General features: G+C 43.7%; 13 non-coding genes across 13 annotated transcripts; 8 read left to right on the forward strand and 5 right to left on the reverse strand.

Moving 5' to 3' along the window:
- Positions 1-4,448: 4,448 nt before the first annotated feature.
- On the forward strand, positions 4,449-4,530 carry trnas-gcu (transfer RNA serine (anticodon GCU)). The gene has a single exon. It is a non-coding gene; the product is annotated as a tRNA-Ser (tRNA).
- Positions 4,531-5,449: 919 nt separating this feature from the next.
- On the reverse strand, positions 5,450-5,537 carry trnap-ugg (transfer RNA proline (anticodon UGG)). The gene is given in 2 exon segments: positions 5,450-5,485; positions 5,502-5,537. It is a non-coding gene; the product is annotated as a tRNA-Pro (tRNA).
- Positions 5,538-6,046: 509 nt separating this feature from the next.
- Positions 6,047-6,129, forward strand: trnan-auu (transfer RNA asparagine (anticodon AUU)). Its single transcript has one exon. It is a non-coding gene; the product is annotated as a tRNA-Asn (tRNA).
- A 1,516-nt stretch (positions 6,130-7,645) lies between these two features.
- On the forward strand, positions 7,646-7,727 carry trnas-gcu (transfer RNA serine (anticodon GCU)). The gene has a single exon. It is a non-coding gene; the product is annotated as a tRNA-Ser (tRNA).
- A 9,506-nt stretch (positions 7,728-17,233) lies between these two features.
- Positions 17,234-17,315, forward strand: trnas-gcu (transfer RNA serine (anticodon GCU)). Its single transcript has one exon. It is a non-coding gene; the product is annotated as a tRNA-Ser (tRNA).
- Positions 17,316-18,234: 919 nt separating this feature from the next.
- On the reverse strand, positions 18,235-18,322 carry trnap-ugg (transfer RNA proline (anticodon UGG)). The gene is given in 2 exon segments: positions 18,235-18,270; positions 18,287-18,322. It is a non-coding gene; the product is annotated as a tRNA-Pro (tRNA).
- Positions 18,323-18,831: 509 nt separating this feature from the next.
- Positions 18,832-18,914, forward strand: trnan-auu (transfer RNA asparagine (anticodon AUU)). The gene has a single exon. It is a non-coding gene; the product is annotated as a tRNA-Asn (tRNA).
- Positions 18,915-19,833: 919 nt separating this feature from the next.
- Positions 19,834-19,921, reverse strand: trnap-ugg (transfer RNA proline (anticodon UGG)). The gene is given in 2 exon segments: positions 19,834-19,869; positions 19,886-19,921. It is a non-coding gene; the product is annotated as a tRNA-Pro (tRNA).
- A 509-nt stretch (positions 19,922-20,430) lies between these two features.
- trnas-gcu (transfer RNA serine (anticodon GCU)) lies at positions 20,431-20,512 on the forward strand. Its single transcript has one exon. It is a non-coding gene; the product is annotated as a tRNA-Ser (tRNA).
- Positions 20,513-22,017: 1,505 nt separating this feature from the next.
- On the forward strand, positions 22,018-22,099 carry trnas-gcu (transfer RNA serine (anticodon GCU)). The gene has a single exon. It is a non-coding gene; the product is annotated as a tRNA-Ser (tRNA).
- A 919-nt stretch (positions 22,100-23,018) lies between these two features.
- Positions 23,019-23,106, reverse strand: trnap-ugg (transfer RNA proline (anticodon UGG)). The gene is given in 2 exon segments: positions 23,019-23,054; positions 23,071-23,106. It is a non-coding gene; the product is annotated as a tRNA-Pro (tRNA).
- A 509-nt stretch (positions 23,107-23,615) lies between these two features.
- Positions 23,616-23,698, forward strand: trnan-auu (transfer RNA asparagine (anticodon AUU)). Its single transcript has one exon. It is a non-coding gene; the product is annotated as a tRNA-Asn (tRNA).
- A 919-nt stretch (positions 23,699-24,617) lies between these two features.
- Positions 24,618-24,705, reverse strand: trnap-ugg (transfer RNA proline (anticodon UGG)). Its single transcript is given in 2 exon segments — positions 24,618-24,653; positions 24,670-24,705. It is a non-coding gene; the product is annotated as a tRNA-Pro (tRNA).
- Between the last annotated feature and the right edge of the window lie 55 nt (positions 24,706-24,760).

The following is a 24,760-nucleotide window of genomic DNA, read 5'->3' on the forward strand; positions in this document are numbered from 1 at the left end:
ATGATTAGGGAACAGGAACATAAATTTCTCCTTTGGAATTTCAAAAATATTTATCAAACTTAAAGACGAGATTTTCTGTTTTTGGGTCTTTGGTTGAGAGATAAATAATGCGCGAGAAATCCTCGTTCTTTTCAGCATTCTCTCATGGGATCTGAAGCCCCAGTTTAACATCTTACTAGAAGGACGGCACTGCCGACAGTGCAGCACTACCTCAGTACTGCCCTGGAGTGTCAGCCTGGATTATGCACTCAAGTCTCTGGAGTGAGGCTTGAGTATGCTGCCGCTGAGCCACGGCTGACACCTGAACTCAGTTCATTTGGCTGGAGTAAAATGACGGAGATAATGGGAAAAATGATAATGGAGTAAATTTTCAACTTGGTGTCCAAGATTAAACCGGGCATCGTTTTAGAAACAGCCCGATTTATGTTGCCATAGATTTCATAAGCTTTGAAAATCAGGCCTGTCGAAAATGGGCGGGGTCGCGGTCAGTTGCGAATCATTCTGGGTCTGTTTAAACCGCGAGTGCTCACAGCCCCGGATCATTCTGTGTCTGTTTGAAATGGCAGAGCTCACAATCTCGGATCATGCCGTTTTTTTAGAAGCAGAGCGATTTCAGCTTTGATGACCGAGTTGTTGAGTTTAACAAAATGTGCCAGGGCTCGTCCGGGATTTGAACCCGGGACCTCTCGCATTTTAATCGTGAAATGCCCAAAGCGAGAATCATACCCCTGAACCAACGAGCCGCCGATGTCATTTCCCATTTGCATTGAGTTTCACTGCGCTGGTGCGAATCCAGCTCACAGAGGACCTGTTAATACAGTTGAAATATTTTTATCTTTTCCTCAATCCACTTCTTTTTTCGAACAGTTTCCTTGAACCTGCTCACAATTCGCCCCATAAAAAGAGATTCAGCGGCATCAGCGGCCGCATAGACTAATGGATTAGGCATCTGACTTCTGTTGCAAATTCTTCAGTTATCAGAAGATTGAAGGTTCAAGTCCTACAAAGGTCTTTTAATTATCTGGGCGACACTTTTTATATTCTGAATCTGGCGTGAAACCGGCCATTTTTGACAGTCCCTCATCTGAAGTAACGGAAGGCCTGTTGCTTACATTAAGCTGATTGTACATTTTCAACATTGTAGATCTGTGTGCACGGGCAGGATAAGCGGTGAAGTTGAATTTCTTTCAGGGTAGTTCTAATTAGATGTAAAAAGCAAGAAATTGAATATCTGAAAGCAGTATATTGGTGAGACGAGGTGGCCGAGAGGTTAAGGCGATGGACTGCTAATCCATTTTGCTCTGCACGCGTGGTTTCGAATCCCATCCTCGTCGTTACTGTATTACACGTTTGATGCTGATGCACTTTCCAAGCATTTCACTGAATCTTACCTGAAATACAATTTCGTGAAAATTGCACTGGTGTTGCTGGTCTGTGCCCCTGCATTGCTCATATCTTGGTAAAATTAAAATCTTCCAAAAAATGTCTCAACCCACCTTGAATGAAAGTGGAGATGAGATCGTGAATCGGAGATTGAGAACCCTCTCTTCCTTCTTCCTTCCTTTGAGATTGGCACCGAATGAAAAGACCAGAGGCAAATGATTAGGGAACAGGAACATAAATTTCTCCTTTGGAATTTCAAAAATATTTATCAAACTTAAAGACGAGATTTTCTGTTTTTGGGTCTTTGGTTGAGAGATAAATAATGCGCGAGAAATCCTCGTTCTTTTCAGCATTCTCTCATGGGATCTGAAGCCCCAGTTTAACATCTTACTAGAAGGACGGCACTGCCGACAGTGCAGCACTACCTCAGTACTGCCCTGGAGTGTCAGCCTGGATTATGCACTCAAGTCTCTGGAGTGAGGCTTGAGTATGCTGCCGCTGAGCCACGGCTGACACCTGAACTCAGTTCATTTGGCTGGAGTAAAATGACGGAGATAATGGGAAAAATGATAATGGAGTAAATTTTCAACTTGGTGTCCAAGATTAAACCGGGCATCGTTTTAGAAACAGCCCGATTTATGTTGCCATAGATTTCATAAGCTTTGAAAATCAGGCCTGTCGAAAATGGGCGGGGTCGCGGTCAGTTGCGAATCATTCTGGGTCTGTTTAAACCGCGAGTGCTCACAGCCCCGGATCATTCTGTGTCTGTTTGAAATGGCAGAGCTCACAATCTCGGATCATGCCGTTTTTTTAGAAGCAGAGCGATTTCAGCTTTGATGACCGAGTTGTTGAGTTTAACAAAATGTGCCAGGGCTCGTCCGGGATTTGAACCCGGGACCTCTCGCATTTTAATCGTGAAATACCCAAAGCGAGAATCATACCCCTGAACCAACGAGCCGCCGATGTCATTTCCCATTTGCATTGAGTTTCACTGCGCTGGTGCGAATCCAGCTCACAGAGGACCTGTTAATACAGTTGAAATATTTTTATCTTTTCCTCAATCCACTTCTTTTTTCGAACAGTTTCCTTGAACCTGCTCACAATTCGCCCCATAAAAAGAGATTCAGCGGCATCAGCGGCCGCATAGACTAATGGATTAGGCATCTGACTTCTGTTGCAAATTCTTCAGTTATCAGAAGATTGAAGGTTCAAGTCCTACAAAGGTCTTTTAATTATCTGGGCGACACTTTTTATATTCTGAATCTGGCGTGAAACCGGCCATTTTTGACAGTCCCTCATCTGAAGTAACGGAAGGCCTGTTGCTTACATTAAGCTGATTGTACATTTTCAACATTGTAGATCTGTGTGCACGGGCAGGATAAGCGGTGAAGTTGAATTTCTTTCAGGGTAGTTCTAATTAGATGTAAAAAGCAAGAAATTGAATATCTGAAAGCAGTATATTGGTGAGACGAGGTGGCCGAGAGGTTAAGGCGATGGACTGCTAATCCATTTTGCTCTGCACGCGTGGTTTCGAATCCCATCCTCGTCGTTACTGTATTACACGTTTGATGCTGATGCACTTTCCAAGCATTTCACTGAATCTTACCTGAAATACAATTTCGTGAAAATTGCACTGGTGTTGCTGGTCTGTGCCCCTGCATTGCTCATATCTTGGTAAAATTAAAATCTTCCAAAAAATGTCTCAACCCACCTTGAATGAAAGTGGAGATGAGATCGTGAATCGGAGATTGAGAACCCTCTCTTCCTTCTTCCTTCCTTTGAGATTGGCACCGAATGAAAAGACCAGAGGCAAATGATTAGGGAACAGGAACATAAATTTCTCCTTTGGAATTTCAAAAATATTTATCAAACTTAAAGACGAGATTTTCTGTTTTTGGGTCTTTGGTTGAGAGATAAATAATGCGCGAGAAATCCTCGTTCTTTTCAGCATTCTCTCATGGGATCTGAAGCCCCAGTTTAACATCTTACTAGAAGGACGGCACTGCCGACAGTGCAGCACTACCTCAGTACTGCCCTGGAGTGTCAGCCTGGATTATGCACTCAAGTCTCTGGAGTGAGGCTTGAGTATGCTGCCGCTGAGCCACGGCTGACACCTAAACTCAGTTCATTTGGCTGGAGTAAAATGACGGAGATAATGGGAAAAATGATAATGGAGTAAATTTTCAACTTGGTGTCCAAGATTAAACCGGGCATCGTTTTAGAAACAGCCCGATTTATGTTGCCATAGATTTCATAAGCTTTGAAAATCAGGCCTGTCGAAAATGGGCGGGGTCGCGGTCAGTTGCGAATCATTCTGGGTCTGTTTAAACCGCGAGTGCTCACAGCCCCGGATCATTCTGTGTCTGTTTGAAATGGCAGAGCTCACAATCTCGGATCATGCCGTTTTTTTAGAAGCAGAGCGATTTCAGCTTTGATGACCGAGTTGTTGAGTTTAACAAAATGTGCCAGGGCTCGTCCGGGATTTGAACCCGGGACCTCCCGCATTTTAATCGTGAATTGCCCAAAGCGAGAATCATACCCCTAGACCAACGAGCCGCCGATGTCATTTCCCATTTGCATTGAGTTTCACTGCGCTGGTGCGAATCCAGCTCGCAGAGGACCTGTTAATACAGTTGAAATATTTTTATCTTTTCCTCAATCCACTTCTTTTTTCGAGCAGTTTCCTTGAACCTGCTCACAATTCGCCCCATAAAAAGAGATTCAGCGGCATCAGCGGCCGCATAGACTAATGGATTAGGCATCTGACTTCTGTTGCAAATTCTTCAGTTATCAGAAGATTGAAGGTGCAAGTCCTACAAAGGTCTTTTAATTATCTGGGCGACACTTTTTATATTCTGAATCTGGCGTGAAACCGGCCATTTTTGACAGTCCCTCATCTGAAGTAACGGAAGGCCTGTTGCTTACATTGAGCTGATTGTACATTTTCAACATTGTAGATCTGTGTGCACGGGCAGGATAAGCGGTGAAGTTGAATTTCTTTCAGGGTAGTTCTAATTAGATGTAAAAAGGAAGAAATGGAATATCTGAAAGCAGGATATTGGTGAGACGAGGTGGCCGAGAGGTTAAGGCGATGGACTGCTAATCCATTGTGCTCTGCACGCGTGGGTTCGAATCCCATCCTCGTCGTTACAGTATTACACGTTTGATGCTGATGCACTTTCCAAGCATTTCACTGAATCTTATTTGAAATACAATTTCGTGAAAATTGCACTGGTGTTGCTGGTCTGTGCCCCTGCATTGCTCATATCTTGGTAAAATTAAAATATTCCAAGAAATTTCTCAACCCACCTTGAATGAAAGGGGAGATGAGATCGTGAATCGGAGATTGAGAACCCTCTCTTCCTTCTTCCTTCCTTTGAGATTGGCACCGAATGAAAAGACCAGAGGCAAATGATTAGGGAACAGGAACACCAATTTCTCCTTTGGAATTTCAAAAATATTTATCAAACTGAAAGACGAGATTTTCTGTTTTTGGGTCTTTGGTTGAGAGATAAATAATGCGCGAGAAATCCTCGTTCTTTTCAGCATTCTCTCATGGGATCTGAAGCCCCAGTTTAACATCTTACTAGAAGGACGGCACTGCCGACAGTGCAGCACTACCTCAGTACTGCCCTGGAGTGTCAGCCTGGATTATGCACTCAAGTCTCTGGAGTGAGGCTTGAGTATGCTGCCGCTGAACCACGGCTGACACCTAAACTCAGTTCATTTGGCTGGAGTAAAATGACGGAGATAATGGGAAAAATGATAATGGAGTGAATTTTCAACTTGGTGTCCAAGATTAAACCGGGCATCGTTTTAGAAACAGCCCGATTTATGTTGCCATAGATTTCATAAGCTTTGAAAATCAGGCCTGTCGATAATGGGCGGGGTCGCGGTCAGTTGCGAATCATTCTGGGTCTGTTTAAACCGCGAGTGCTCACAGCCCCGGATCATTCTGTGTCTGTTTGAAATGGCAGAGCTCACAATCTCGGATCATGCCGTTTTTTTAGAAGCAGAGCGATTTCAGCTTTGATGACCGAGTTGTTGAGTTTAACAAAATGTGCGAGGGCTCGTCCGGGATTTGAACCCGGGACCTCTCGCATTTTAATCGTGAAATGCCCAAAGCGAGAATCATACCCCTAGACCAACGAGCCGCCGATGTCATTTCCCATTTGCATTGAGTTTCACTGCGCTGGTGCGAATCCAGCTCACAGAGGACCTGTTAATACAGTTGAAATATTTTTATCTTTTCCTCAATCCACTTCTTTTTTCGAACAGTTTCCTTGAACCTGCTCACAATTCGCCCCATAAAAAGAGATTCAGCGGCATCAGCGGCCGCATAGACTAATGGATTAGGCATCTGACTTCTGTTGCAAATTCTACAGTTATCAGAAGATTGAAGGTTCAAGTCCTACAAAGGTCTTTTAATTATCTGGGCGACACTTTTTATATTCTGAATCTGGCGTGAAACCGGCCATTTTTGACAGTCCCTCATCTGAAGTAACGGAAGGCCTGTTGCTTACATTAAGCTGATTGTACATTTTCAACATTGTAGATCTGTGTGCACGGGCAGGATAAGCGGTGAAGTTGAATTTCTTTCAGGGTAGTTCTAATTAGATGTAAAAAGCAAGAAATGGAATATCTGAAAGCAGTATATTGGTGAGACGAGGTGGCCGAGAGGTTAAGGCGATGGATTATTAATCCATTGTGCTCTGCACGCGTGGTTTCGAATCCCATCCTTCGTCGTTACTGTATTACACGTTTGATGCTGGTGCACTTTCCAAGCATTTCACTGAATCTTACTTGAAATACAATTTCGTGAAAATTGCGCTGGTGTTGCTGGTCTGTGCCCCTGCATTGCTCATATCTTGGTAAAATTAAAATATTCCAAAAAATTTCTCAACCCACCTTGAATGAAAGTGGAGATGAGATCGTGAATCGGAGATTGAGAACCCTCTCTTCCTTCTTCCTTCCTTTGAGATTGGCACCGAATGAAAAGACCAGAGGCAAATGATTAGGGAACAGGAACATAAATTTCTCCTTTGGAATTTCAAAAATATTTATCAAACTTAAAGACGAGATTTTCTGTTTTTGGGTCTTTGGTTGAGAGATAAATAATGCGCGAGAAATCCTCGTTCTTTTCAGCATTCTCTCATGGGATCTGAAGCCCCAGTTTAACATCTTACTAGAAGGACGGCACTGCCGACAGTGCAGCACTACCTCAGTACTGCCCTGGAGTGTCAGCCTGGATTATGCACTCAAGTCTCTGGAGTGAGGCTTGAGTATGCTGCCGCTGAGCCACGGCTGACACCTAAACTCAATTCATTTGGCTGGAGTAAAATGACGGAGATAATGGGAAAAATGATAATGGAGTGAATTTTCAACTTGGTGTCCAAGATTAAACCGGGCATCGTTTTAGAAACAGCCCGATTTATGTTGCCATAGATTTCATAAGCTTTGAAAATCAGGCCTGTCGAAAATGGGCGGGGTCGCGGTCAGTTGCGAATCATTCTGGGTCTGTTTAAACCGCGAGTGCTCACAGCCCCGGATCATTCTGTGTCTGTTTGAAATGGCAGAGCTCACAATCTCGGATCATGCCGTTTTTTTAGAAGCAGAGCGATTTCAGCTTTGATGACCGAGTTGTTGAGTTTAACAAAATGTGCGAGGGCTCGTCCGGGATTTGAACCCGGGACCTCTCGCATTTTAATCGTGAAATGCCCAAAGCGAGAATCATACCCCTTGACCAACGAGCCGCCGATGTCATTTCCCATTTGCATTGAGTTTCACTGCGCTGGTGCGAATCCAGCTCACAGAGGACCTGTTAATACAGTTGAAATATTTTTATCTTTTCCTCAATCCACTTCTTTTTTCGAACAGTTTCCTTGAACCTGCTCACAATTCGCCCCATAAAAAGAGATTCAGCGGCATCAGCGGCCGCATAGACGAATGGATTAGGCATCTGACTTCTGTTGCAAATTCTACAGTTATCAGAAGATTGAAGGTTCAAGTCCTACAAAGGTCTTTTAATTATCTGGGCGACACTTTTTATATTCTGAATCTGGCGTGAAACCGGCCATTTTTGACAGTCCCTCATCTGAAGTAACGGAAGGCCTGTTGCTTACATTGAGCTGATTGTACATTTTCAACATTGTAGATCTGTGTGCACGGGCAGGATAAGCGGTGAAGTTGAATTTCTTTCAGGGTAGTTCTAATTAGATGTAAAAAGCAAGAAATGGAATATCTGAAAGCAGTATATTGGTGAGACGAGGTGGCCGAGAGGTTAAGGCGATGGACTGCTAATCCATTGTGCTCTGCACGCGTGGGTTCGAATCCCATCCTCGTCGTTACTGTATTACACGTTTGATGCTGATGCACTTTCCAAGCATTTCACTGAATCTTACCTGAAATACAATTTCGTGAAAATTGCACTGGTGTTGCTGGTCTGTGCCCCTGCATTGCTCATATCTTGGTAAAATTAAAATCTTCCAAAAAATGTCTCAACCCACCTTGAATGAAAGTGGAGATGAGATCGTGAATCGGAGATTGAGAACCCTCTCTTCCTTCTTCCTTCCTTTGAGATTGGCACCGAATGAAAAGACCAGAGGCAAATGATTAGGGAACAGGAACATAAATTTCTCCTTTGGAATTTCAAAAATATTTATCAAACTTAAAGACGAGATTTTCTGTTTTTGGGTCTTTGGTTGAGAGATAAATAATGCGCGAGAAATCCTCGTTCTTTTCAGCATTCTCTCATGGGATCTGAAGCCCCAGTTTAACATCTTACTAGAAGGACGGCACTGCCGACAGTGCAGCACTACCTCAGTACTGCCCTGGAGTGTCAGCCTGGATTATGCACTCAAGTCTCTGGAGTGAGGCTTGAGTATGCTGCCGCTGAGCCACGGCTGACACCTGAACTCAGTTCATTTGGCTGGAGTAAAATGACGGAGATAATGGGAAAAATGATAATGGAGTAAATTTTCAACTTGGTGTCCAAGATTAAACCGGGCATCGTTTTAGAAACAGCCCGATTTATGTTGCCATAGATTTCATAAGCTTTGAAAATCAGGCCTGTCGAAAATGGGCGGGGTCGCGGTCAGTTGCGAATCATTCTGGGTCTGTTTAAACCGCGAGTGCTCACAGCCCCGGATCATTCTGTGTCTGTTTGAAATGGCAGAGCTCACAATCTCGGATCATGCCGTTTTTTTAGAAGCAGAGCGATTTCAGCTTTGATGACCGAGTTGTTGAGTTTAACAAAATGTGCCAGGGCTCGTCCGGGATTTGAACCCGGGACCTCTCGCATTTTAATCGTGAAATGCCCAAAGCGAGAATCATACCCCTGAACCAACGAGCCGCCGATGTCATTTCCCATTTGCATTGAGTTTCACTGCGCTGGTGCGAATCCAGCTCACAGAGGACCTGTTAATACAGTTGAAATATTTTTATCTTTTCCTCAATCCACTTCTTTTTTCGAACAGTTTCCTTGAACCTGCTCACAATTCGCCCCATAAAAAGAGATTCAGCGGCATCAGCGGCCGCATAGACTAATGGATTAGGCATCTGACTTCTGTTGCAAATTCTTCAGTTATCAGAAGATTGAAGGTTCAAGTCCTACAAAGGTCTTTTAATTATCTGGGCGACACTTTTTATATTCTGAATCTGGCGTGAAACCGGCCATTTTTGACAGTCCCTCATCTGAAGTAACGGAAGGCCTGTTGCTTACATTAAGCTGATTGTACATTTTCAACATTGTAGATCTGTGTGCACGGGCAGGATAAGCGGTGAAGTTGAATTTCTTTCAGGGTAGTTCTAATTAGATGTAAAAAGCAAGAAATTGAATATCTGAAAGCAGTATATTGGTGAGACGAGGTGGCCGAGAGGTTAAGGCGATGGACTGCTAATCCATTTTGCTCTGCACGCGTGGTTTCGAATCCCATCCTCGTCGTTACTGTATTACACGTTTGATGCTGATGCACTTTCCAAGCATTTCACTGAATCTTACTTGAAATACAATTTCGTGAAAATTGCACTGGTGTTGCTGGTCTGTGCCCCTGCATTGCTCATATCTTGGTAAAATTAAAATATTCCAAGAAATTTCTCAACCCACCTTGAATGAAAGTGGAGATGAGATCGTGAATCGGAGATTGAGAACCCTCTCTTCCTTCTTCCTTCCTTTGAGATTGGCACCGAATGAAAAGACCAGAGGCAAATGATTAGGGAACAGGAACATAAATTTCTCCTTTGGAATTTCAAAAATATTTATCAAACTTAAAGACGAGATTTTCTGTTTTTGGGTCTTTGGTTGAGAGATAAATAATGCGCGAGAAATCCTCGTTCTTTTCAGCATTCTCTCATGGGATCTGAAGCCCCAGTTTAACATCTTACTAGAAGGACGGCACTGCCGACAGTGCAGCACTACCTCAGTACTGCCCTGGAGTGTCAGCCTGGATTATGCACTCAAGTCTCTGGAGTGAGGCTTGAGTATGCTGCCGCTGAGCCACGGCTGACACCTGAACTCAGTTCATTTGGCTGGAGTAAAATGACGGAGATAATGGGAAAAATGATAATGGAGTAAATTTTCAACTTGGTGTCCAAGATTAAACCGGGCATCGTTTTAGAAACAGCCCGATTTATGTTGCCATAGATTTCATAAGCTTTGAAAATCAGGCCTGTCGAAAATGGGCGGGGTCGCGGTCAGTTGCGAATCATTCTGGGTCTGTTTAAACCGCGAGTGCTCACAGCCCCGGATCATTCTGTGTCTGTTTGAAATGGCAGAGCTCACAATCTCGGATCATGCCGTTTTTTTAGAAGCAGAGCGATTTCAGCTTTGATGACCGAGTTGTTGAGTTTAACAAAATGTGCCAGGGCTCGTCCGGGATTTGAACCCGGGACCTCTCGCATTTTAATCGTGAAATGCCCAAAGCGAGAATCATACCCCTGAACCAACGAGCCGCCGATGTCATTTCCCATTTGCATTGAGTTTCACTGCGCTGGTGCGAATCCAGCTCACAGAGGACCTGTTAATACAGTTGAAATATTTTTATCTTTTCCTCAATCCACTTCTTTTTTCGAACAGTTTCCTTGAACCTGCTCACAATTCGCCCCATAAAAAGAGATTCAGCGGCATCAGCGGCCGCATAGACTAATGGATTAGGCATCTGACTTCTGTTGCAAATTCTTCAGTTATCAGAAGATTGAAGGTTCAAGTCCTACAAAGGTCTTTTAATTATCTGGGCGACACTTTTTATATTCTGAATCTGGCGTGAAACCGGCCATTTTTGACAGTCCCTCATCTGAAGTAACGGAAGGCCTGTTGCTTACATTAAGCTGATTGTACATTTTCAACATTGTAGATCTGTGTGCACGGGCAGGATAAGCGGTGAAGTTGAATTTCTTTCAGGGTAGTTCTAATTAGATGTAAAAAGCAAGAAATTGAATATCTGAAAGCAGTATATTGGTGAGACGAGGTGGCCGAGAGGTTAAGGCGATGGACTGCTAATCCATTTTGCTCTGCACGCGTGGTTTCGAATCCCATCCTCGTCGTTACTGTATTACACGTTTGATGCTGATGCACTTTCCAAGCATTTCACTGAATCTTACCTGAAATACAATTTCGTGAAAATTGCACTGGTGTTGCTGGTCTGTGCCCCTGCATTGCTCATATCTTGGTAAAATTAAAATCTTCCAAAAAATGTCTCAACCCACCTTGAATGAAAGTGGAGATGAGATCGTGAATCGGAGATTGAGAACCCTCTCTTCCTTCTTCCTTCCTTTGAGATTGGCACCGAATGAAAAGACCAGAGGCAAATGATTAGGGAACAGGAACATAAATTTCTCCTTTGGAATTTCAAAAATATTTATCAAACTTAAAGACGAGATTTTCTGTTTTTGGGTCTTTGGTTGAGAGATAAATAATGCGCGAGAAATCCTCGTTCTTTTCAGCATTCTCTCATGGGATCTGAAGCCCCAGTTTAACATCTTACTAGAAGGACGGCACTGCCGACAGTGCAGCACTACCTCAGTACTGCCCTGGAGTGTCAGCCTGGATTATGCACTCAAGTCTCTGGAGTGAGGCTTGAGTATGCTGCCGCTGAGCCACGGCTGACACCTGAACTCAGTTCATTTGGCTGGAGTAAAATGACGGAGATAATGGGAAAAATGATAATGGAGTAAATTTTCAACTTGGTGTCCAAGATTAAACCGGGCATCGTTTTAGAAACAGCCCGATTTATGTTGCCATAGATTTCATAAGCTTTGAAAATCAGGCCTGTCGAAAATGGGCGGGGTCGCGGTCAGTTGCGAATCATTCTGGGTCTGTTTAAACCGCGAGTGCTCACAGCCCCGGATCATTCTGTGTCTGTTTGAAATGGCAGAGCTCACAATCTCGGATCATGCCGTTTTTTTAGAAGCAGAGCGATTTCAGCTTTGATGACCGAGTTGTTGAGTTTAACAAAATGTGCCAGGGCTCGTCCGGGATTTGAACCCGGGACCTCTCGCATTTTAATCGTGAAATGCCCAAAGCGAGAATCATACCCCTGAACCAACGAGCCGCCGATGTCATTTCCCATTTGCATTGAGTTTCACTGCGCTGGTGCGAATCCAGCTCACAGAGGACCTGTTAATACAGTTGAAATATTTTTATCTTTTCCTCAATCCACTTCTTTTTTCGAACAGTTTCCTTGAACCTGCTCACAATTCGCCCCATAAAAAGAGATTCAGCGGCATCAGCGGCCGCATAGACTAATGGATTAGGCATCTGACTTCTGTTGCAAATTCTTCAGTTATCAGAAGATTGAAGGTTCAAGTCCTACAAAGGTCTTTTAATTATCTGGGCGACACTTTTTATATTCTGAATCTGGCGTGAAACCGGCCATTTTTGACAGTCCCTCATCTGAAGTAACGGAAGGCCTGTTGCTTACATTAAGCTGATTGTACATTTTCAACATTGTAGATCTGTGTGCACGGGCAGGATAAGCGGTGAAGTTGAATTTCTTTCAGGGTAGTTCTAATTAGATGTAAAAAGCAAGAAATTGAATATCTGAAAGCAGTATATTGGTGAGACGAGGTGGCCGAGAGGTTAAGGCGATGGACTGCTAATCCATTTTGCTCTGCACGCGTGGTTTCGAATCCCATCCTCGTCGTTACTGTATTACACGTTTGATGCTGATGCACTTTCCAAGCATTTCACTGAATCTTACCTGAAATACAATTTCGTGAAAATTGCACTGGTGTTGCTGGTCTGTGCCCCTGCATTGCTCATATCTTGGTAAAATTAAAATCTTCCAAAAAATGTCTCAACCCACCTTGAATGAAAGTGGAGATGAGATCGTGAATCGGAGATTGAGAACCCTCTCTTCCTTCTTCCTTCCTTTGAGATTGGCACCGAATGAAAAGACCAGAGGCAAATGATTAGGGAACAGGAACATAAATTTCTCCTTTGGAATTTCAAAAATATTTATCAAACTTAAAGACGAGATTTTCTGTTTTTGGGTCTTTGGTTGAGAGATAAATAATGCGCGAGAAATCCTCGTTCTTTTCAGCATTCTCTCATGGGATCTGAAGCCCCAGTTTAACATCTTACTAGAAGGACGGCACTGCCGACAGTGCAGCACTACCTCAGTACTGCCCTGGAGTGTCAGCCTGGATTATGCACTCAAGTCTCTGGAGTGAGGCTTGAGTATGCTGCCGCTGAGCCACGGCTGACACCTGAACTCAGTTCATTTGGCTGGAGTAAAATGACGGAGATAATGGGAAAAATGATAATGGAGTAAATTTTCAACTTGGTGTCCAAGATTAAACCGGGCATCGTTTTAGAAACAGCCCGATTTATGTTGCCATAGATTTCATAAGCTTTGAAAATCAGGCCTGTCGAAAATGGGCGGGGTCGCGGTCAGTTGCGAATCATTCTGGGTCTGTTTAAACCGCGAGTGCTCACAGCCCCGGATCATTCTGTGTCTGTTTGAAATGGCAGAGCTCACAATCTCGGATCATGCCGTTTTTTTAGAAGCAGAGCGATTTCAGCTTTGATGACCGAGTTGTTGAGTTTAACAAAATGTGCCAGGGCTCGTCCGGGATTTGAACCCGGGACCTCTCGCATTTTAATCGTGAAATGCCCAAAGCGAGAATCATACCCCTGAACCAACGAGCCGCCGATGTCATTTCCCATTTGCATTGAGTTTCACTGCGCTGGTGCGAATCCAGCTCACAGAGGACCTGTTAATACAGTTGAAATATTTTTATCTTTTCCTCAATCCACTTCTTTTTTCGAACAGTTTCCTTGAACCTGCTCACAATTCGCCCCATAAAAAGAGATTCAGCGGCATCAGCGGCCGCATAGACTAATGGATTAGGCATCTGACTTCTGTTGCAAATTCTTCAGTTATCAGAAGATTGAAGGTTCAAGTCCTACAAAGGTCTTTTAATTATCTGGGCGACACTTTTTATATTCTGAATCTGGCGTGAAACCGGCCATTTTTGACAGTCCCTCATCTGAAGTAACGGAAGGCCTGTTGCTTACATTAAGCTGATTGTACATTTTCAACATTGTAGATCTGTGTGCACGGGCAGGATAAGCGGTGAAGTTGAATTTCTTTCAGGGTAGTTCTAATTAGATGTAAAAAGCAAGAAATTGAATATCTGAAAGCAGTATATTGGTGAGACGAGGTGGCCGAGAGGTTAAGGCGATGGACTGCTAATCCATTTTGCTCTGCACGCGTGGTTTCGAATCCCATCCTCGTCGTTACTGTATTACACGTTTGATGCTGATGCACTTTCCAAGCATTTCACTGAATCTTACCTGAAATACAATTTCGTGAAAATTGCACTGGTGTTGCTGGTCTGTGCCCCTGCATTGCTCATATCTTGGTAAAATTAAAATCTTCCAAAAAATGTCTCAACCCACCTTGAATGAAAGTGGAGATGAGATCGTGAATCGGAGATTGAGAACCCTCTCTTCCTTCTTCCTTCCTTTGAGATTGGCACCGAATGAAAAGACCAGAGGCAAATGATTAGGGAACAGGAACATAAATTTCTCCTTTGGAATTTCAAAAATATTTATCAAACTTAAAGACGAGATTTTCTGTTTTTGGGTCTTTGGTTGAGAGATAAATAATGCGCGAGAAATCCTCGTTCTTTTCAGCATTCTCTCATGGGATCTGAAGCCCCAGTTTAACATCTTACTAGAAGGACGGCACTGCCGACAGTGCAGCACTACCTCAGTACTGCCCTGGAGTGTCAGCCTGGATTATGCACTCAAGTCTCTGGAGTGAGGCTTGAGTATGCTGCCGCTGAGCCACGGCTGACACCTGAACTCAGTTCATTTGGCTGGAGTAAAATGACGGAGATAATGGGAAAAATGATAATGGAGTAAATTTTCAACTTGGTGTCCAAGATTAAACCGGGCATCGTTTTAGAAACAGCCCGATTTATGTTGCCATAGATTTCATAAGCTTTGAAAATCAGGCCTGTCGAAAATGGGCGGGGTCGCGGTCAGTTGCGAATCATTCTGGGTCTGTTTAAACCGCGAGTGCTCACAGCCCCGGATCATTCTGTGTCTGTTTGAAATGGCAGAGCTCACAATCTCGGATCATGCCGTTTTTTTAGAAGCAGAGCGATTTCAGCTTTGATGACCGAGTTGTTGAGTTTAACAAAATGTGCCAGGGCTCGTCCGGGATTTGAACCCGGGACCTCTCGCATTTTAATCGTGAAATGCCCAAAGCGAGAATCATACCCCTGAACCAACGAGCCGCCGATGTCATTTCCCATTTGCATTGAGTTTCACTGCGCTGGTGCGAATCCAGCTCACAGAGGACCTGTTAATACAGTTGAAATATTTTTATCTTTTCCTCAATCCACTTCTTTTTTCGAACAGTTTCCTTGAACCTGCTCACAATTCGCCCCATAAAAAGAGATTCAGCGGCATCAGCGGCCGCATAGACTAATGGATTAGGCATCTGACTTCTGTTGCAAATTCTTCAGTTATCAGAAGATTGAAGGTTCAAGTCCTACAAAGGTCTTTTAATTATCTGGGCGACACTTTTTATATTCTGAATCTGGCGTGAAACCGGCCATTTTTGACAGTCCCTCATCTGAAGTAACGGAAGGCCTGTTGCTTACATTAAGCTGATTGTACATTTTCAACATTGTAGATCTGTGTGCACGGGCAGGATAAGCGGTGAAGTTGAATTTCTTTCAGGGTAGTTCTAATTAGATGTAAAAAGCAAGAAATTGAATATCTGAAAGCAGTATATTGGTGAGACGAGGTGGCCGAGAGGTTAAGGCGATGGACTGCTAATCCATTTTGCTCTGCACGCGTGGTTTCGAATCCCATCCTCGTCGTTACTGTATTACACGTTTGATGCTGATGCACTTTCCAAGCATTTCACTGAATCTTACCTGAAATACAATTTCGTGAAAATTGCACTGGTGTTGCTGGTCTGTGCCCCTGCATTGCTCATATCTTGGTAAAATTAAAATCTTCCAAAAAATGTCTCAACCCACCTTGAATGAAAGTGGAGATGAGATCGTGAATCGGAGATTGAGAACCCTCTCTTCCTTCTTCCTTCCTTTGAGATTGGCACCGAATGAAAAGACCAGAGGCAAATGATTAGGGAACAGGAACATAAATTTCTCCTTTGGAATTTCAAAAATATTTATCAAACTTAAAGACGAGATTTTCTGTTTTTGGGTCTTTGGTTGAGAGATAAATAATGCGCGAGAAATCCTCGTTCTTTTCAGCATTCTCTCATGGGATCTGAAGCCCCAGTTTAACATCTTACTAGAAGGACGGCACTGCCGACAGTGCAGCACTACCTCAGTACTGCCCTGGAGTGTCAGCCTGGATTATGCACTCAAGTCTCTGGAGTGAGGCTTGAGTATGCTGCCGCTGAGCCACGGCTGACACCTAAACTCAGTTCATTTGGCTGGAGTAAAATGACGGAGATAATGGGAAAAATGATAATGGAGTAAATTTTCAACTTGGTGTCCAAGATTAAACCGGGCATCGTTTTAGAAACAGCCCGATTTATGTTGCCATAGATTTCATAAGCTTTGAAAATCAGGCCTGTCGAAAATGGGCGGGGTCGCGGTCAGTTGCGAATCATTCTGGGTCTGTTTAAACCGCGAGTGCTCACAGCCCCGGATCATTCTGTGTCTGTTTGAAATGGCAGAGCTCACAATCTCGGATCATGCCGTTTTTTTAGAAGCAGAGCGATTTCAGCTTTGATGACCGAGTTGTTGAGTTTAACAAAATGTGCCAGGGCTCGTCCGGGATTTGAACCCGGGACCTCCCGCATTTTAATCGTGAATTGCCCAAAGCGAGAATCATACCCCTAGACCAACGAGCCGCCGATGTCATTTCCCATTTGCATTGAGTTTCACTGCGCTGGTGCGAATCCAGCTCGCAGAGGACCTGTTAATACAGTTGAAATATTTTTATCTTTTCCTCAATCCACTTCTTTTTTCGAGCAGTTTCCTTGAACCTGCTCACAATTCGCCCCATAAAAAGAGATTCAGCGGCATCAGCGGCCGCATAGACTAATGGATTAGGCATCTGACTTCTGTTGCAAATTCTTCAGTTATCAGAAGATTGAAGGTTCAAGTCCTACAAAGGTCTTTTAATTATCTGGGCGACACTTTTTATATTCTGAATCTGGCGTGAAACCGGCCATTTTTGACAGTCCCTCATCTGAAGTAACGGAAGGCCTGTTGCTTACATTGAGCTGATTGTACATTTTCAACATTGTAGATCTGTGTACACGGGCAGGATAAGCGGTGAAGTTGAATTTCTTTCAGGGTAGTTCTAATTAGATGTAAAAAGCAAGAAATGGAATATCTGAAAGCAGGATATTGGTGAGACGAGGTGGCCGAGAGGTTAAGGCGATGGACTGCTAATCCATTGTGCTCTGCACGCGTGGGTTCGAATCCCATCCTCGTCGTTACAGTATTACACGTTTGATGCTGATGCACTTTCCAAGCATTTCACTGAATCTTATTTGAAATACAATTTCGTGAAAATTGCACTGGTGTTGCTGGTCTGTGCCCCTGCATTGCTCATATCTTGGTAAAATTAAAATATTCCAAGAAATTTCTCAACCCACCTTGAATGAAAGGGGAGATGAGATCGTGAATCGGAGATTGAGAACCCTCTCTTCCTTCTTCCTTCCTTTGAGATTGGCACCGAATGAAAAGACCAGAGGCAAATGATTAGGGAACAGGAACATCAATTTCTCCTTTGGAATTTCAAAAATATTTATCAAACTGAAAGACGAGATTTTCTGTTTTTGGGTCTTTGGTTGAGAGATAAATAATGCGCGAGAAATCCTCGTTCTTTTCAGCATTCTCTCATGGGATCTGAAGCCCCAGTTTAACATCTTACTAGAAGGACGGCACTGCCGACAGTGCAGCACTACCTCAGTACTGCCCTGGAGTGTCAGCCTGGATTATGCACTCAAGTCTCTGGAGTGAGGCTTGAGTATGCTGCCGCTGAACCACGGCTGACACCTAAACTCAGTTCATTTGGCTGGAGTAAAATGACGGAGATAATGGGAAAAATGATAATGGAGTAAATTTTCAACTTGGTGTCCAAGATTAAACCGGGCATCGTTTTAGAAACAGCCCGATTTATGTTGCCATAGATTTCATAAGCTTTGAAAATCAGGCCTGTCGATAATGGGCGGGGTCGCGGTCAGTTGCGAATCATTCTGGGTCTGTTTAAACCGCGAGTGCTCACAGCCCCGGATCATTCTGTGTCTGTTTGAAATGGCAGAGCTCACAATCTCGGATCATGCCGTTTTTTTAGAAGCAGAGCGATTTCAGCTTTGATGACCGAGTTGTTGAGTTTAACAAAATGTGCGAGGGCTCGTCCGGGATTTGAACCCGGGACCTCTCGCATTTTAATCGTGAAATGCCCAAAGCGAGAATCATACCCCTAGACCAACGAGCCGCCGATGTCATTTCCCATTTGCATTGAGTTTCACTGCGCTGGTGCGAATCCAGCTCACAGAGGACCTGTTAATACAGTTGAAATATTTTTATCTTTTCCTCAATCCACTTCTTTTTTCGAACAGTTTCCTTGAACCTGCTCACAATTCGCCCCATAAAAAGAGATTCAGCGGCATCAGCGGCCGCATAGACTAATGGATTAGGCATCTGACTTCTGTTGCAAATTCTACAGTTATCAGAAGATTGAAGGTTCAAGTCCTACAAAGGTCTTTTAATTATCTGGGCGACACTTTTTATATTCTGAATCTGGCGTGAAACCGGCCATTTTTGACAGTCCCTCATCTGAAGTAACGGAAGGCCTGTTGCTTACATTAAGCTGATTGTACATTTTCAACATTGTAGATCTGTGTGCACGGGCAGGATAAGCGGTGAAGTTGAATTTCTTTCAGGGTAGTTCTAATTAGATGTAAAAAGCAAGAAATGGAATATCTGAAAGCAGTATATTGGTGAGACGAGGTGGCCGAGAGGTTAAGGCGATGGATTATTAATCCATTGTGCTCTGCACGCGTGGTTTCGAATCCCATCCTTCGTCGTTACTGTATTACACGTTTGATGCTGGTGCACTTTCCAAGCATTTCACTGAATCTTACTTGAAATACAATTTCGTGAAAATTGCGCTGGTGTTGCTGGTCTGTGCCCCTGCATTGCTCATATCTTGGTAAAATTAAAATATTCCAAAAAATTTCTCAACCCACCTTGAATGAAAGTGGAGATGAGATCGTGAATCGGAGATTGAGAACCCTCTCTTCCTTCTTCCTTCCTTTGAGATTGGCACCGAATGAAAAGACCAGAGGCAAATGATTAGGGAACAGGAACATAAATTTCTCCTTTGGAATTTCAAAAATATTTATCAAACTTAAAGACGAGATTTTCTGTTTTTGGGTCTTTGGTTGAGAGATAAATAATGCGCGAGAAATCCTCGTTCTTTTCAGCATTCTCTCATGGGATCTGAAGCCCCAGTTTAACATCTTACTAGAAGGACGGCACTGCCGACAGTGCAGCACTACCTCAGTACTGCCCTGGAGTGTCAGCCTGGATTATGCACTCAAGTCTCTGGAGTGAGGCTTGAGTATGCTGCCGCTGAGCCACGGCTGACACCTAAACTCAATTCATTTGGCTGGAGTAAAATGACGGAGATAATGGGAAAAATGATAATGGAGTGAATTTTCAACTTGGTGTCCAAGATTAAACCGGGCATCGTTTTAGAAACAGCCCGATTTATGTTGCCATAGATTTCATAAGCTTTGAAAATCAGGCCTGTCGAAAATGGGCGGGGTCGCGGTCAGTTGCGAATCATTCTGGGTCTGTTTAAACCGCGAGTGCTCACAGCCCCGGATCATTCTGTGTCTGTTTGAAATGGCAGAGCTCACAATCTCGGATCATGCCGTTTTTTTAGAAGCAGAGCGATTTCAGCTTTGATGACCGAGTTGTTGAGTTTAACAAAATGTGCGAGGGCTCGTCCGGGATTTGAACCCGGGACCTCTCGCATTTTAATCGTGAAATGCCCAAAGCGAGAATCATACCCCTAGACCAACGAGCCGCCGATGTCATTTCCCATTTGCATTGAGTTTCACTGCGCTGGTGCGAATCCAGCTCACAGAGGACCTGTTAATACAGTTGAAATATTTTTATCTTTTCCTCAATCCACTTCTTTTTTCGAACAGTTTCCTTGAACCTGCTCACAATTCGCCCCATAAAAAGAGATTCAGCGGCATCAGCGGCCGCATAGACTAATGGATTAGGCATCTGACTTCTGTTGCAAATTCTACAGTTATCAGAAGATTGAAGGTTCAAGTCCTACAAAGGTCTTTTAATTATCTGGGCGACACTTTTTATATTCTGAATCTGGCGTGAAACCGGCCATTTTTGACAGTCCCTCATCTGAAGTAACGGAAGGCCTGTTGCTTACATTGAGCTGATTGTACATTTTCAACATTGTAGATCTGTGTGCACGGGCAGGATAAGCGGTGAAGTTGAATTTCTTTCAGGGTAGTTCTAATTAGATGTAAAAAGCAAGAAATGGAATATCTGAAAGCAGTATATTGGTGAGACGAGGTGGCCGAGAGGTTAAGGCGATGGACTGCTAATCCATTGTGCTCTGCACGCGTGGGTTCGAATCCCATCCTCGTCGTTACTGTATTACACGTTTGATGCTGATGCACTTTCCAAGCATTTCACTGAATCTTACTTGAAATACAATTTCGTGAAAATTGCACTGGTGTTGCTGGTCTGTGCCCCTGCATTGCTCATATCTTGGTAAAATTAAAATATTCCAAGAAATTTCTCAACCCACCTTGAATGAAAGTGGAGATGAGATCGTGAATCGGAGATTGAGAACCCTCTCTTCCTTTGAGATTGGCACCGAATGAAAAGACCAGAGGCAAATGATTAGGGAACAGGAACATAAATTTCTCCTTTGGAATTTCAAAAATATTTATCAAACTTAAAGACGAGATTTTCTGTTTTTGGGTCTTTGGTTGAGAGATAAATAATGCGCGAGAAATCCTCGTTCTTTTCAGCATTCTCTCATGGGATCTGAAGCCCCAGTTTAACATCTTACTAGAAGGACGGCACTGCCGACAGTGCAGCACTACCTCAGTACTGCCCTGGAGTGTCAGCCTGGATTATGCACTCAAGTCTCTGGAGTGAGGCTTGAGTATGCTGCCGCTGAGCCACGGCTGACACCTGAACTCAGTTCATTTGGCTGGAGTAAAATGACGGAGATAATGGGAAAAATGATAATGGAGTAAATTTTCAACTTGGTGTCCAAGATTAAACCGGGCATCGTTTTAGAAACAGCCCGATTTATGTTGCCATAGATTTCATAAGCTTTGAAAATCAGGCCTGTCGAAAATGGGCGGGGTCGCGGTCAGTTGCGAATCATTCTGGGTCTGTTTAAACCGCGAGTGCTCACAGCCCCGGATCATTCTGTGTCTGTTTGAAATGGCAGAGCTCACAATCTCGGATCATGCCGTTTTTTTAGAAGCAGAGCGATTTCAGCTTTGATGACCGAGTTGTTGAGTTTAACAAAATGTGCCAGGGCTCGTCCGGGATTTGAACCCGGGACCTCCCGCATTTTAATCGTGAATTGCCCAAAGCGAGAATCATACCCCTAGACCAACGAGCCGCCGATGTCATTTCCCATTTGCATTGAGTTTCACTGCGCTGGTGCGAATCCAGCTCGCAGAGGACCTGTTAATACAGTTGAAATATTTTTATCTTTTCCTCAATCCACTTCTTTTTTCGAGCAGTTTCCTTGAACCTGCTCACAATTCGCCCCATAAAAAGAGATTCAGCGGCATCAGCGGCCGCATAGACTAATGGATTAGGCATCTGACTTCTGTTGCAAATTCTTCAGTTATCAGAAGATTGAAGGTTCAAGTCCTACAAAGGTCTTTTAATTATCTGGGCGACACTTTTTATATTCTGAATCTGGCGTGAAACCGGCCATTTTTGACAGTCCCTCATCTGAAGTAACGGAAGGCCTGTTGCTTACATTGAGCTGATTGTACATTTTCAACATTGTAGATCTGTGTGCACGGGCAGGATAAGCGGTGAAGTTGAATTTCTTTCAGGGTAGTTCTAATTAGATGTAAAAAGCAAGAAATGGAATATCTGAAAGCAGGATATTGGTGAGACGAGGTGGCCGAGAGGTTAAGGCGATGGACTGCTAATCCATTGTGCTCTGCACGCGTGGGTTCGAATCCCATCCTCGTCGTTACAGTATTACACGTTTGATGCTGATGCACTTTCCAAGCATTTCACTGAATCTTATTTGAAATACAATTTCGTGAAAATTGCACTGGTGTTGCTGGTCTGTGCCCCTGCATTGCTCATATCTTGGTAAAATTAAAATATTCCAAGAAATTTCTCAACCCACCTTGAATGAAAGGGGAGATGAGATCGTGAATCGGAGATTGAGAACCCTCTCTTCCTTCTTCCTTCCTTTGAGATTGGCACCGAATGAAAAGACCAGAGGCAAATGATTAGGGAACAGGAACATCAATTTCTCCTTTGGAATTTCAAAAATATTTATCAAACTGAAAGACGAGATTTTCTGTTTTTGGGTCTTTGGTTGAGAGATAAATAATGCGCGAGAAATCCTCGTTCTTTTCAGCATTCTCTCATGGGATCTGAAGCCCCAGTTTAACATCTTACTAGAAGGACGGCACTGCCGACAGTGCAGCACTACCTCAGTACTGCCCTGGAGTGTCAGCCTGGATTATGCACTCAAGTCTCTGGAGTGAGGCTTGAGTATGCTGCCGCTGAACCACGGCTGACACCTAAACTCAGTTCATTTGGCTGGAGTAAAATGACGGAGATAATGGGAAAAATGATAATGGAGTGAATTTTCAACTTGGTGTCCAAGATTAAACCGGGCATCGTTTTAGAAACAGCCCGATTTATGTTGCCATAGATTTCATAAGCTTTGAAAATCAGGCCTGTCGATAATGGGCGGGGTCGCGGTCAGTTGCGAATCATTCTGGGTCTGTTTAAACCGCGAGTGCTCACAGCCCCGGATCATTCTGTGTCTGTTTGAAATGGCAGAGCTCACAATCTCGGATCATGCCGTTTTTTTAGAAGCAGAGCGATTTCAGCTTTGATGACCGAGTTGTTGAGTTTAACAAAATGTGCGAGGGCTCGTCCGGGATTTGAACCCGGGACCTCTCGCATTTTAATCGTGAAATGCCCAAAGCGAGAATCATACCCCTAGACCAACGAGCCGCCGATGTCATTTCCCATTTGCATTGAGTTTCACTGCGCTGGTGCGAATCCAGCTCACAGAGGACCTGTTAATACAGTTGAAATATTTTTATCTTTTCCTCAATCCACTTCTTTTTTCGAACAGTTTCCTTGAACCTGCTCACAATTCGCCCCATAAAAAGAGATTCAGCGGCATCAGCGGCCGCATAGACTAATGGATTAGGCATCTGACTTCTGTTGCAAATTCTACAGTTATCAGAAGATTGAAGGTTCAAGTCCTACAAAGGTCTTTTAATTATCTGGGCGACACTTTTTATATTCTGAATCTGGCGTGAAACCGGCCATTTTTGACAGTCCCTCATCTGAAGTAACGGAAGGCCTGTTGCTTACATTAAGCTGATTGTACATTTTCAACATTGTAGATCTGTGTGCACGGGCAGGATAAGCGGTGAAGTTGAATTTCTTTCAGGGTAGTTCTAATTAGATGTAAAAAGCAAGAAATGGAATATCTGAAAGCAGTATATTGGTGAGACGAGGTGGCCGAGAGGTTAAGGCGATGGATTATTAATCCATTGTGCTCTGCACGCGTGGTTTCGAATCCCATCCTTCGTCGTTACTGTATTACACGTTTGATGCTGGTGCACTTTCCAAGCATTTCACTGAATCTTACTTGAAATACAATTTCGTGAAAATTGCGCTGGTGTTGCTGGTCTGTGCCCCTGCATTGCTCATATCTTGGTAAAATTAAAATATTCCAAAAAATTTCTCAACCCACCTTGAATGAAAGTGGAGATGAGATCGTGAATCGGAGATTGAGAACCCTCTCTTCCTTCTTCCTTCCTTTGAGATTGGCACCGAATGAAAAGACCAGAGGCAAATGATTAGGGAACAGGAACATAAATTTCTCCTTTGGAATTTCAAAAATATTTATCAAACTTAAAGACGAGATTTTCTGTTTTTGGGTCTTTGGTTGAGAGATAAATAATGCGCGAGAAATCCTCGTTCTTTTCAGCATTCTCTCATGGGATCTGAAGCCCCAGTTTAACATCTTACTAGAAGGACGGCACTGCCGACAGTGCAGCACTACCTCAGTACTGCCCTGGAGTGTCAGCCTGGATTATGCACTCAAGTCTCTGGAGTGAGGCTTGAGTATGCTGCCGCTGAGCCACGGCTGACACCTAAACTCAATTCATTTGGCTGGAGTAAAATGACGGAGATAATGGGAAAAATGATAATGGAGTGAATTTTCAACTTGGTGTCCAAGATTAAACCGGGCATCGTTTTAGAAACAGCCCGATTTATGTTGCCATAGATTTCATAAGCTTTGAAAATCAGGCCTGTCGAAAATGGGCGGGGTCGCGGTCAGTTGCGAATCATTCTGGGTCTGTTTAAACCGCGAGTGCTCACAGCCCCGGATCATTCTGTGTCTGTTTGAAATGGCAGAGCTCACAATCTCGGATCATGCCGTTTTTTTAGAAGCAGAGCGATTTCAGCTTTGATGACCGAGTTGTTGAGTTTAACAAAATGTGCGAGGGCTCGTCCGGGATTTGAACCCGGGACCTCTCGCATTTTAATCGTGAAATGCCCAAAGCGAGAATCATACCCCTAGACCAACGAGCCGCCGATGTCATTTCCCATTTGCATTGAGTTTCACTGCGCTGGTGCGAATCCAGCT

The sequence above is a fragment of the Somniosus microcephalus genome, unplaced genomic scaffold (assembly GCF_052327205.1).
Source record: "Somniosus microcephalus isolate GS21.2 unplaced genomic scaffold, FLI_Smic_1.0 unresolved_chr1, whole genome shotgun sequence".
NCBI lineage: Eukaryota > Metazoa > Chordata > Chondrichthyes > Squaliformes > Somniosidae > Somniosus > Somniosus microcephalus.